General features: G+C 41.5%; 1 protein-coding gene across 5 annotated transcripts in view; it reads left to right on the top strand.

Annotated features, from left to right (window-relative positions):
* GLIS1 (GLIS family zinc finger 1) overlaps positions 1 to 12091 on the top strand; it is a 187937-nt gene that overhangs the window by 1770 nt on the left and 174076 nt on the right. The window lies entirely within an intron of this gene.

Here is a 12091-nt window from a genome sequence, read left to right as displayed (position 1 = left end):
AAAAAATAAAGTTTGTTGCTGTTTGGCAAGGGTGAAATCGGGGACTGGTAGGCAGAACTGGATTTGGAGGGGGAGATACGGATGGAAAGAGGATTCTCAGAGCGTGAAGGGGCAGCTCAGAGCTCTGGTGCTGCTGTGCTGCCGCCGGTAGAAGGAAGTCAGGAGATGTGCAAGACCCTTTGGGTCCCAGAAGTAAGGCTTTGGCTCCTTACGTGTGCCTTGCGGTGTTGTCCTCCCCAAACAGACTGTGGAAGCATTTGGTTCTTTGTTTATTTGTTTGTTTTTCTTCTGAGCTACTGACTCCTCTTTTTGTGCATGTTCCTCTTGGGGCTGCTGCAGAGGGTAGGCACGTAGCGGGGGAATGAGGCAAATGTAATTTCCACTCGCTTGGAGCCTCATTGGAGCTGATGTAGGCAGGTACTGGGAGAACGATGCAAATTTGTCTTTCCAGACTGATCAATTCCCCCTTTTGTGCCCCTGGGGGAAAAAAAAAAACAAAACCTAAGTTTTGTTGCTGTTTTTTGTTTAATTCATTTGCTGCACAGGGTGTTACCTTGTGGTTGCTTTGGCATATGGGTGGCTTGACTCATGGGAGTAAGTAGGAGGTATCTGTGAACAGGATTGGGCTCACTTACTGAGCGTGACGATTTGATGGATAACATTGGATTTTTCCAAAGACGACTGTGCTGTTTGTTTGGCTATTTTTTTTCCCTCCTTCTCAGAAGATATTTTAAGGGGAAGCTAGGGAAAAATAAAGCTTTAGGCTAAATGCTGATCCCAAATGTGTGGGCTGTGCAGCTCCTTCTGAGCTGTACTGCATCGACAAGTGCCTTCATATCACTTGGGCTTTTTGTAGCTCTCCCACCGAACGCTGAGAGCTGCTGGCCCCTGCTCAGCACCCCGTGCTTCTGAGCCAAGCGTGCCGTGGTCGGTGCCACAGCAATAACTGAGGTCACTCAATTACTCACCGTGATCTAACTGTAAAGTCAGAGCTCTGTGTATCCGAAGGGAACTGTGCTGCCGATGGAAGGGCCGCTCATCTTTCAAGGAGTGGTGTATACCATCTCTTGACACCAGAGAAAAAAAGAACAGGGGCAAGGACAGCTGTGTGTGGATGCCATATAACAAGATATTGCTAAGGAGTGGGAATGAGGGAAGTATTTGAATCTGCTCCGGTAAAGGTTTTGAGGAGGAAGCTGATGACAGCTTGATTTCAGATCATCACGCTGTGCATCTCCTGCTCTCCAGCCGAAGTACTGCGTGTCTACTAATTCCTTCTGCAGTCTGGGTTAGATTACAGCATGTGCCTCCTGCTTTTCGTTTATCCACAGTTGAAGGCTGCAAGTATGGGAAGGACCCTCTTTAGCAAGAGCAAAAACCATTTTTATAGTTGCTTATAGTTTTTTGTTTTTTCTAAACACGCCTTTAGTTTAGTTTTTTTTTTTTTAATTTTCAAAAAGGAATGAACAAAAATGATACACTGCACTATTAATAACATGAGCAGCTTTGAAGTAATCACAATGGGGAAAAAGCATCCTGCTGTTACAGTGTCTCTTTAGCGTTAACTCCACTGCTTCACAGTGTTTAGGATAGAGCCTGCAGAATGCTTCTGTGCCTGAGCAAGTCTTCTTGCACAAACAGCCAGAGAAGAACTTGAAGGATGGTGGCGAGGATTACTTCTGGGAATCAGAGCATTTGGTTCTGAGCTTTGTAGGATCAAGCTGTTGTTTGTTTACCAGAAATATCGGTGGCTTGGAATTGTGCTTCGTATTTGGTTCTGTTTGGGAGCTGTTTATTTTAAACACCAGTTTTCACCCGGCCTCCCCCTTCTGGTGTGATTGGCTGCGATGCACACCAGGCGCTTCATGATTGCCGATCTCTGTGTGTTGTAAGGCTGAGCATTTGCACCCAGGCAGTGCATCTCAGAGGGATTTGTGGTCTGCTCACCATCAAATTATTGTACCAGAAGGTATGAAGCGTGTTTTATAGTGCTTTCCCGTGATTCTGTGGTTCTGGTGTTGTTTTGTTGAATTCTGTGCTGGGATATTGCCGTTCTGAAAGTAACAAAGAACAAAACAATGATTGTCAATAGGAAAGAAACTTTTTGGAAAGAACTTCTGGTGACAAAGGAGCAATCTATAAAGATGTCAGATCTCTCATTTTTTTTTAATGACATTGATTACGGTGGTTACCAGGAAACACTTCTCCTTTTCATTCTTTTCTAGCTTCGTTCCGTGTATCTAATTCATGACTCAGTAGAAGTGACGAGATTTATCCTGTTAGTTGTGCCACTGGGAAATCAGCCAAATGGCCCAGACCTTTGCAGTAATCACTTCAGATATTAACTTTCAGCGGGCAAAACAATAAGCTGTTCGAATGGCAGTAGCTTGATGTTTCCTTGTTGAGAGTATTCATTATTCAGACAAGGAGAAACTTTTCTTTTTTTAAATGCAGTTTCTTTTGGCAAGCATACAACCAACGTATTGAAATGTGTTAATTTTCTTCTGCTTTTGAAAAGGTGAGTTACAATTTGTCATTTCAACCTCCTGTGACTGTTCCCTTGGTTAGCAGGACAGTCCTCTCCTAAGCAGCAGCTTAGGCTGTTCGGATCTTAAGCAAAAGCAGATGTTTCGGGTCTATGACTTATGAGGTGTACTGACTGGTCTTCGGCCCGATGCTGCCGTTTTTGTTCCTTTCTTGTCCACGTTCACCTGAATTATCCCACTGAAGCAGATGGGACTGCCTAGTGCTGTTAAAATGTGGGCTAATGGGAGTTGGGAGCGGACTCGCCAATGCGAGGATCTCTAAACTTCCTATATTTTATCCTGAGCTGTAGCAATACGTTTTTTTTTTTTTTCTTTTTGCTGTAGTTCATTTAAAAGCCTGCTTGTTGTGTTGTGCCTTTGGATTCTCCTCTACAGAGATGAATTTTAAGGTTTATTTGAATTGAGCTTGCAGTTACATATCTCCTTTTCATTTTAATTTGTGAAGTGTTATCTTTTCTTGATTTCCCTGTTTTGCAGGGTGAAAAAGGAGAGGAAACCAGGTTGGAGAATGCGCGCATAAAGTTGTTTGGGATAACTTGTGTCTGTCCCCTCCTGTGTTAAAGTGGCCAAAACGCTTACTCATGTTGAATAGGAAAACAACTTTTGCTCACTCGCTGCTGACAGAAGTTCTTCCAGAGATTTGTGTTACAAAATCAGAGTCACTGAATTGAAGGTGACCCTTTCATGGATTTCACTTAAGAGGGATTTAGTTGTACTTAGTAATTAAAATCTGTGCCATTTAGGGATTGTTAGTGAATATTTAGTGAATACAAACCAGATGATCTAATGATAGACCTGTCATATAAAGCCACTCGGGGCTTGGAAAGAGGAAGACGGTAATTGTTGTATCTACCTTAATATTATGTTGAATTAGCAAATAATGCCAGATTACAGGAAATGAGTCCAATCTGTGGAAGAGATTTTGTAACTTCTGGAGTTTTTATTCAGTAAAAGTAAATAAGATATTACTTACTTTGGCTTTAAAGGGTTGTATTAACATGTGGAATGAAAACAAGGTTATTAAATACTCTGCTACAAGGGATGGGAAGAAAAAGATCTTTTCCTTTTTTCTTTTATCGTAAGAAAAAGCTTTAAACCTCAGTCTTGCAAGTACTTATGTGCGTGCATTGCTGTGTTCCTGTTAGTAATTTCATCAGCTACTTGGATGCTTGGAACTCAGAGCGTTCTACATGACCCACTTCACGATAGCTAAATGATTATTAGCGTGCTAGAGTTCATCCCTGTGAGCGCGTGAGCTGCTAAAGCATCTGCTAAGGGGTTTCAATAGATTTGAAGATACGTCCTGGAGGTGCTGGAAGACTCTACGTAGTAAAGCTGCTAAAGTGAGTGTCTTCTGGGAGATGGCACGTTCTTACGGCAACAAAGTTTTATTTCGCTGTCAGTGAGCAGAGATGCTCAGTAAGTTGAGGAGGAGGGCCAACATTTTACTCTAGATGATTAAAATCAACAGGAGTCTTGCCACGAGCTTCAGCTGGGTCAGGATTTCAACCCTAATATTACAGAAGTCCTTTATCCCGTGTACGGGGTAAAGCTTGTAGAACAAATAACAAGCTTGTATTGAATCCATCTGTAAGCCACGAAGGAGAATAACGTGTGGACTATGTATGGAGAGAAATTTGGATTTACTGGGACTGTAATTTCCTTGTTGCCATTTTTCTAGAAATGCGAACCTCTGCTGTTTAGTGATTTTAGAACGGTTGGAGACATTGATGGCAGAGCAGCTGTAGAGGGAGTATAGATGTAAACCGCTCCATTTTGTGCTCCAGGTTTCTGTCGTTGTATGTCAACGGGCTTGAACAAGGCGTGCAATCTAGTAATTATTTCAAAGTGCTTGAGAACTGCTTTTAATAGAGCCTTGTTTTTGTTTGCTTTTTTTTTTTTTCTCAGCCACCACACGTTGTTTCCCAGCACACTGATGCAACTCAAAGAATACAGGGTTCCAAAGCAAGGGCAGCGCTTGCTGTGGTACGGCGTAATCTGGCCCTGCAAATGTGCAAACAATAGCAAAACTACGTGTTTCTGAATATGGCACAGCTGTTATCTCCTCCCGAGAGCAAGGAGCGTTACAGTGACATAGACAGAACGACCAGTTAAAACCACTCATGCTGTTTTATTGCGTTTAAATGGGGCATGTAAAAAAGCAACAAGGGCCAGTTCTTCCATTCAGATAAGTATTGGTTCAGGCCAGCGCTGCACTGCCTTTCTATGCAGGCTTCGAAGAATAGAGGCAAAGAATTCCCCTTTCGCCTTCCCCTCGTCTTACACTGCTGGCACCCGCTCTGTGAGGTCTTGGTTGGAACCTGAAGCTTTCTGCTCTCAGATCTGTGCTTTGCTAGTAACCTGCAACAAGAACTTTTTTTTTTTTTAAATTACGATAATTACTTTCGATATATTAAATGATTGTTAATTATTAAAACTATTGTAGAGAGTAGACTACTTGGAAAATGGAAGAAACGTTACCAGAGCTGCAGTAGGGAATAAATGCAAATTTTGCAATTCTGTGTTTTGGGTTATTTAAAGGTTTTGTTCATTTAGGATTTATGAGGTTGATCTCAGACAAATCATCCCTCTCCTCCCCCTGGCTACTTTTTTTTTTTTTTTTAAGCAATTGCATTAGTTTTTACTTTTCTGTCATTATGTCTGAATATATATGTGAGTATTTTGGATAGTGAGTTGGTAAGAAGTACTGTAATTGAACCTACCCGATCACATTTATTCTAGGGGTTAAACAAATACAAAGCATCTTGAACTGCATTTAATTCTGGCATTTATGAGTGCGATAAGAGGAGGGCTTTGTGAGTGCTGTAGAGTTGTCAGTCTTTTCAGAATGAGAGGAAAGCAAATACGTTCTTACATGGTTGTTGTTTTTTTTTTTTTTTCATATTTTGCCAGAAGGAAAAATGACACTAAGGCGACATCATCAAATACTGTAAAACTAACTTTTTCATACAGATCCCCATTGTTGTTTTAAGTGCTTAAGGGGCTGGCTCTTTGGTTTATTTTGGAACTTGCTGAACTATATGAAGTGTTTCTCCAGGGGCCTGGTATTTTAATACCTTGTAGAAGGTTGTATAACAGTAGATGATGTATTTTGCCTGCCTTCTTATGCTGTAAATAAATTACACGTGCTAGCTTGGGAGAGAGAGTATCTGAGGTGTAAATCAAAGACTAATATAAGAGAGGAAAAAAGAATTAAGTGATGTTTTGCAACTGATTAGTTATAATTATAATGTACAAGAACGATATTGCATTAGCATGAGGAGCTTCCCAAGAAGAGGTAGAGGGTCTAGGATTATTTAAAATAAGTGCTCTGATTCATTGCTTTTTCAGAATATGGTGTGGTTAAGTCACTTGAATGCTGAAGTCAACAATCCTCTGGGCAAAGAAAGATAATATAATTTTAAGCATATCGTAAAATTGAAATTTGATAGCTTCCAGTCTGTAATCCTATCTAAGACTTGGTTGTAATAAAAGGAAAATACAGATGCATGTGTCGGGTTTGGAGTATAGTCTTTTTTGAGTTTAAAGAATCATAACTGTGCTTCAAACAAACCACACAACAGTTTATTAATATGAATGTTTTGCTAAAGACTACATGCTTAATGCAATCCCCATTCCTTTATAATAAGTTTAAATATTAATTCTTTGGAATGCTAGATGCCTAAAGCTAGATAGAAATGCTGTGCAGTTTCAGATATCTAGGAGTGGGCTTGTGAAACAGGATATTTAACCGAGAGAGATGAGTAGCACATTTCAGAGTTATTAGGGCAGAACAACAACACAAGAGGGTGGCTTAAAAAAAGTTATGTTTTCTGCTCATGAGGCTTAAATACCTTAGACTTGTTTATTTGAAATACAAGAGTAGATTTGCTATGTATGTAGGCTCTAGATTGCCTTTTTTATTATTATTTTGCTTAAGTTCTTCTTACCCGCCTGCCCTTCTCTGAAGCAGCTGGCTTTGATTTAACCTGAATCCTTCACTGAGAGCAAATGATCAGTCTCTTTTGATGACTGCGTGTTGTGCTCTTTTCTCGAGCATCTCCGTAGTGGCGGTTGCCTAAGAGAGAAAATGTAAGAGGCCAGGGAAGGCACTTGAGGAAAGCAGCAGTTTGTGTTCAGAAGAACTCATTTCACCCCAAAACAGATCTCTTGACTTGTTGTTCCTTATGTAAGACATGTCTACCTCCCAGCTCCCATCTGTGCTGGGCAGAGAAGGGACAATTAAAGTGAAAACAGATAGAGAAAGGCAATTTCTGTTTTATTCCCCACTATTTTCCAGAAAGGATTTAGTATGAAGTTTCATAACTCCTGCTTTGCTCTGCTGCTTCTGCTGAAATTGCAGTGAGCTGTAGCATTGACTCTGGGAGGAGGTGAGAACTGAATGTTTTTGAAAATCCATGCATGGAAGAGAAGATCCAAGAGTTAAATCAGCTCCCAGAGGGGGAAGTGCAAGCAGAAGCAGCCCAGTAGCTCAGATGCCAAGGTCAGACAGTCAGCACAGTATGTTCATACTAAATTCTCCTTCCTGTTCAGGACCTCACATAGATCTGAAGTTAGTGTGATCTGCACTCTTCCATGAAACAGGAAAAGAACTGGTGAAGGCAGAGAGAGAACAAAGCTTGTGCCAGCAGCTGACATGGCCAAGTGTATAAATATGTGAGATGGGGAGAGTTAGGGTGCTTGGACTCTATTCTAAATTGTGTTATTTACTTGTATTGTTTTGGGGCAAGTCTGTTTATTATTCAGATGTTTCTTCGTCAAGAATGTAATGGAATACAGTGTGGAGAAATAGAAGCTTGTTCAGCCTGGAAAAGAGAAGGCTGCAGGGTGACCTCATTGCAGCCTTCCAGTACCTAAAAGGAGCCTACAAACAGGAGGGGAGTCAACTCTTTACAAGGGTAGATAATGGCAGGACAAGGGGAAATTGTTTTAAGTTGAAGGAGGGAAGATTTAGGTTGGATATCAGGCAGAGGTTCTTTATCAAGAGAGTGGTGAGGTGCTGGAACAGGCTGCCCAGAGAGATTGTGGATGCCCCATCCCTGGAGGTGTTCAAGGCCAGGTGGGATGGGGCCCTGGGCAGCCTGGTCTAGTATGAGATGTGGAGGTTGGCGGCCCTGCCTGCGGCTGGGGGGTTGGAGCTCCTTGAGGTCCCTTCCAACCCAAGCCATTCTATGATTCTATGATCCAGAAACGGTACAGTTGTTTCAGCACACCGACAGGGCCAGCTTAACTGTCTATGCTGAGAGACAGACTTTGTGGGTTCAGGTTCAGGTAATGTGGCTGTGCTCCATTTCAGATCTAGCCTGGTGTTATCTCTGGGTGCTGCACTGCAATATGTGGTTGTATCAGCCTGGGGTGACATTTATTTGAGCATGACTGCACCCACTTTACATGGTGTGCATGTGGGTCTGATCCCTTTTTGCTATCTGCAGTATGCGGTGCTTGCCCTTGTTGGTAGGTCTCCCTCGGTACGAGGAGTGAAATATGTAAAATGCCTATTTGTTATCTTTGGGAGAGTACGGTTTTTAATGGAACGTTTCAGTAGGGCTTCTTGCTGCTTGGCATCTGCTTTACACTGCCAGTTGCAGGAGAGTTGCTGAGGGGTAAATTCTTCCATTTTTTTTGGTACCTGAAATGCTGAGGTGAAGGAAAGGAGGTTGCATGTACATTAAGAAAACCATGTTACAAATAAGCTGTTGGGAGGAAAATCTTCCCCCTGGTTTGCTGGAAGGAGAAACCTGCAGTTGCCCCTGTGTACCAGCAGATGGGAAAATCTTACAGCAGTGGATCGCGAGGCAGGGAGCACCGATGGATGGTGTGCCTGTGGGCCTTGAGGTACAGGTCGCTGCTACAAGGTTCCTGAGACCCTCATCTCTCCAGCAGAACAGACTTTACATGCTGCTGAGACTGTCTCCCAGGACTTGAAGAGGGAAAGGCAACACTAAGTAATTCTTCTTTTCTGGATCTCTGATTGCTGTAATGTTCAGTTTCCTTAAAGTCCTCAGAGCTGGTTTATATTCAGCTGAAGCTGAGTTGGCCTGATTCCGCCAGCCCTAGATCTGAAGCAACGCCATTTTAATCCAAGAGTAGATAAAAAGGGGGCAGACTTGAGCCACGGAGGGCTAAGGCATAGAAATTTTTCTTTTGGGTATGGACTCAGTACACTTGGCAAAAGAAAAAAATATCTGAAGTTTTTAATTTGAGTGATTTTACTTTTTTTTTTTTCTTCCTTTTGCCAACTCATCACAGCTTGGCTTATATTCTTTTTCTTTGAGTTCTTGAGCTATTTGGTAAAGTTTGTTGACTTGTTGCATTTTCACAGGGATAAGCTACAGGCTGTGTGTGAATAGTTCTTTTTTCAAAACAAGGATGCTGCATTTCAGCATCTTTGAATGAGTACGCAGGAAATTTAAGAGGGTGTTTACCCCTAGACCCACTTGCTCTTTCTCTGCCCTTGTATCTCAACAATTTTTTCATTCTCTTGGCCTCCTGACCTCTGTCTTTGACTCTGTGCAGGTTTTCTGATGGCTTATTTTAAATCTGTGTAAAGGGATGAAACTTGTTTGAATTGTGGGCTAAATATCTGGAAATATGGCAACTGATGTAAATAGCTTTTGGTCTGCTGAATGTGTAAATATTCAAAATTCGTGCGGGTGATTTGGCTAGCTTTTACTGGAAATATTCATATGAGATCTCCTTTCTCTTACTGCATCCCGTCAGAAGCTGTTAGGCAGAAATTACTGGCAGGAATACTCAGACTACTTTGTCAAAGTTCGTTTTTATGCCTGTTTGCTTATAAGTTTGCCACTTCCACAAATACTTTTACAAGTGTGTATATTTTGCTACATTAGTCATAGAAAGCAGATATAAAGGGGGCCAAAAGCTAGAAAGTGAGAGCAGACCATTGGAATGTCTAATCATGAATTGTGTTTTGAGACCTGATGCATGATGGCATTGGCTATGAATGCAGTTTATTTGGCAAGTTTGGGTTAAAACCCTAGCATTTTGCAAAGGCTTGCTGCTTCAGTGGTGTCCAGGTTAAGTTTCTTAAAATGGGACAAACCTGCTTTCAGGAACTTTTCTTGCCAAGAGTTAGTGTTAATGTGAACAATGGTGTTTTTATTAGCTGCTGGAGAAGTTGCTGGGAGACATGAAAATTAAGAATGGTAAACATTAGCGGTGATAAAGATGCTTTATGCGTGGGATGGATGTTGCAGCAGCAGGCAGTCACTCTGAAGTGACAAGGAGACAGTTTCAGTGCCTAGAGATAATATGTGAGTTGAGAGGAAGCTTTGTGAAAAATAGTCTCATCTTGTAACCAACTAGAATTTAGGCAAAAATAAATTATGATGCTAACTGCCACTAGAGAAAACAATCTGAAGGCTTGAATACGGCTTCCAGCATGCAGGCTCTTGACTATAGAATTTGCTGAGCAACCCAGATTTAAAATGCAAGCTAGATGTTAATTCTAAGGACCATCTGAGCCCGGAGTCCACTGATTTATAGATCAGGGTTCTACTTGGTGTGCATGGTGATCACACCAGTCTTGCTCTGCTGGTATGGAAGAAAATGTTGTTATTGTATTCTTTCCAAACCTGAGTGTGGCAGTAGGTTTTCCACATTGGTACTAAATGCTTTGTGAAATGCACATGGGATTCAGAGCCTTCTGTTTCTTCGGTGTTGGTTTATTCTTCCGCAGGGATTATTTGGGCTGGATGCTAGGAAAAATGTTAGCTGTGAGTATACTCACCTTTTGACGTATGTTGCCGAGCAGGCCGCAAGACGTTTGTAACTGAAGATTTTAAAGAAAGGCTGAATGGAAATCCTACTATGAGATGTAACTCTTTGTGCTCTGCTGTCTTTCTGTGACGTTTGTTCCTGCACTGAACTGTATAGGCACAATGAGTTACAAGGTGTCTGGAAGCTGCTGTTCTCTCTGACTTAGTGAACAAAGTTCAGATCTTCCCTTGCTAGTGTTTCTGGGTGCTTGTTTGTCAAGAAAACACAGAGAAGGTGTGCAGTAAAAAATAGGCTAAGTGAAGGGCTCTCTGAGAGCAGCTGGGAGAGCCAGTGGTGGGACAGCTGGGCATGGAAAATGATTGATTTTTATGTGCAAAACAGTTGTGAAATGTTCTGTGGCATTCTGGGGACATGCCATTGCTAACTAACACACGATTGCCTGTTGGGAATAGAAAATGCCAACCATTGTTCTGTAGAAGGAAATAGACTTATTGATACTGAATTAGGCTCGGATTGAATTATTATTATTCATTTGTAGTACATCCTGTTTTCCAAATATAAAGATGGACTGTCCATTCCGAAGTCCTCCAGCACTTTTACTGGCTAGTCATATCTACAGCCTTATGTCCAGGTGGAGTTTGGACTGTTTTGAGCTGTCACATTCAATTGTGACAGAAGCCTACATTAATGAGGTAGCCGTTCTTCTTAAAGGAGTCAATCTCATCAGGCTTGTTCCTGTGCTGTAGCAAGCCTGAGAGCGAGGCTGGCAGAGGCAAATGTGGTGATAGATTAGACTTAAACTTATGGGAGACATTTTGAATTGTCACATGCAGTGCTGATAGAAAAGAAATAGCTGCGTAGAAAATAATATGCAGCCTGTTGAATCATTTAAGAAGTGAATTATCTGTAGAAATTGAGATGCACACCAAACAACTATCAGTGACAGTATTTTGTACACAACTCTGAGTTTTGTTCCTGGTCTTATCTAATAGTTTCTGCTGAAATCTTCACATAAAAGAGAGAACCTCTGCCAGTAAAATTTGTCTGTTGATTCAGATTAAGGAAAAAATAAATAAAAATTAGGATGTGGCTAGCATGCAACAGGGATTTCTTAAGCAAGAATAAGGAAATAAGAAACTGAGTGATGGATATTTTTGTTCAAACACATGAGACTATTCCTTTCAACGGAGAGCATGAACAGTTTCTGCAGGTAGGATGCTGTATGTCCTGGCAAGCAGTGACACTGAAAAGGATATGGGAAAATATATTTCAAATGGGTCATGAGATGATACAATGTGTTATTAAAAAGCGTAGGGAAGTGGCATTACCTTTCTATAAAGCACCACTCTGGCTGCAGGAAGAGAGGTTAATGCTCAAATTTTCTTAAATGGCTTTGAAAATCAAAGTTTTTGGAGAAGAACTGGAAGGTGGTAACCCACATGTGGTACTGATGGATTAATGGCACAAGAGAGGCAATCTGGTCAGCTCTGGAGATGTACTGGAGTGGAAAAGTCTGTGGCACTTGAGGGATCTTTTGGATGCAGATGAATGCAGAAAAAGATCTCATGCCTGGAAACTGAAGCCAAAGAAGATCAAACAAGAAGGAAGACCTTTGGTTTTGACTGCAAGGATAGTAAACCTGGCACCTGGCTTAGCAAAGGATATGGTAAATCCACTGGTACTTGGAAGCCTCTCAGTTTGGATGTTCCTGTGGAAGAAACAATCCATTTAAATCATGAACAGTGGCATTCAGTGATAGAATCAGTGGTAAAACAAGATCGACC

This window comes from Numida meleagris, chromosome 7 (genome assembly GCF_002078875.1).
Source record: "Numida meleagris isolate 19003 breed g44 Domestic line chromosome 7, NumMel1.0, whole genome shotgun sequence".
In the NCBI taxonomy this organism is placed as follows: domain Eukaryota; kingdom Metazoa; phylum Chordata; class Aves; order Galliformes; family Numididae; genus Numida; species Numida meleagris.
This window is presented reverse-complemented; position numbering and strand designations above follow the sequence as displayed.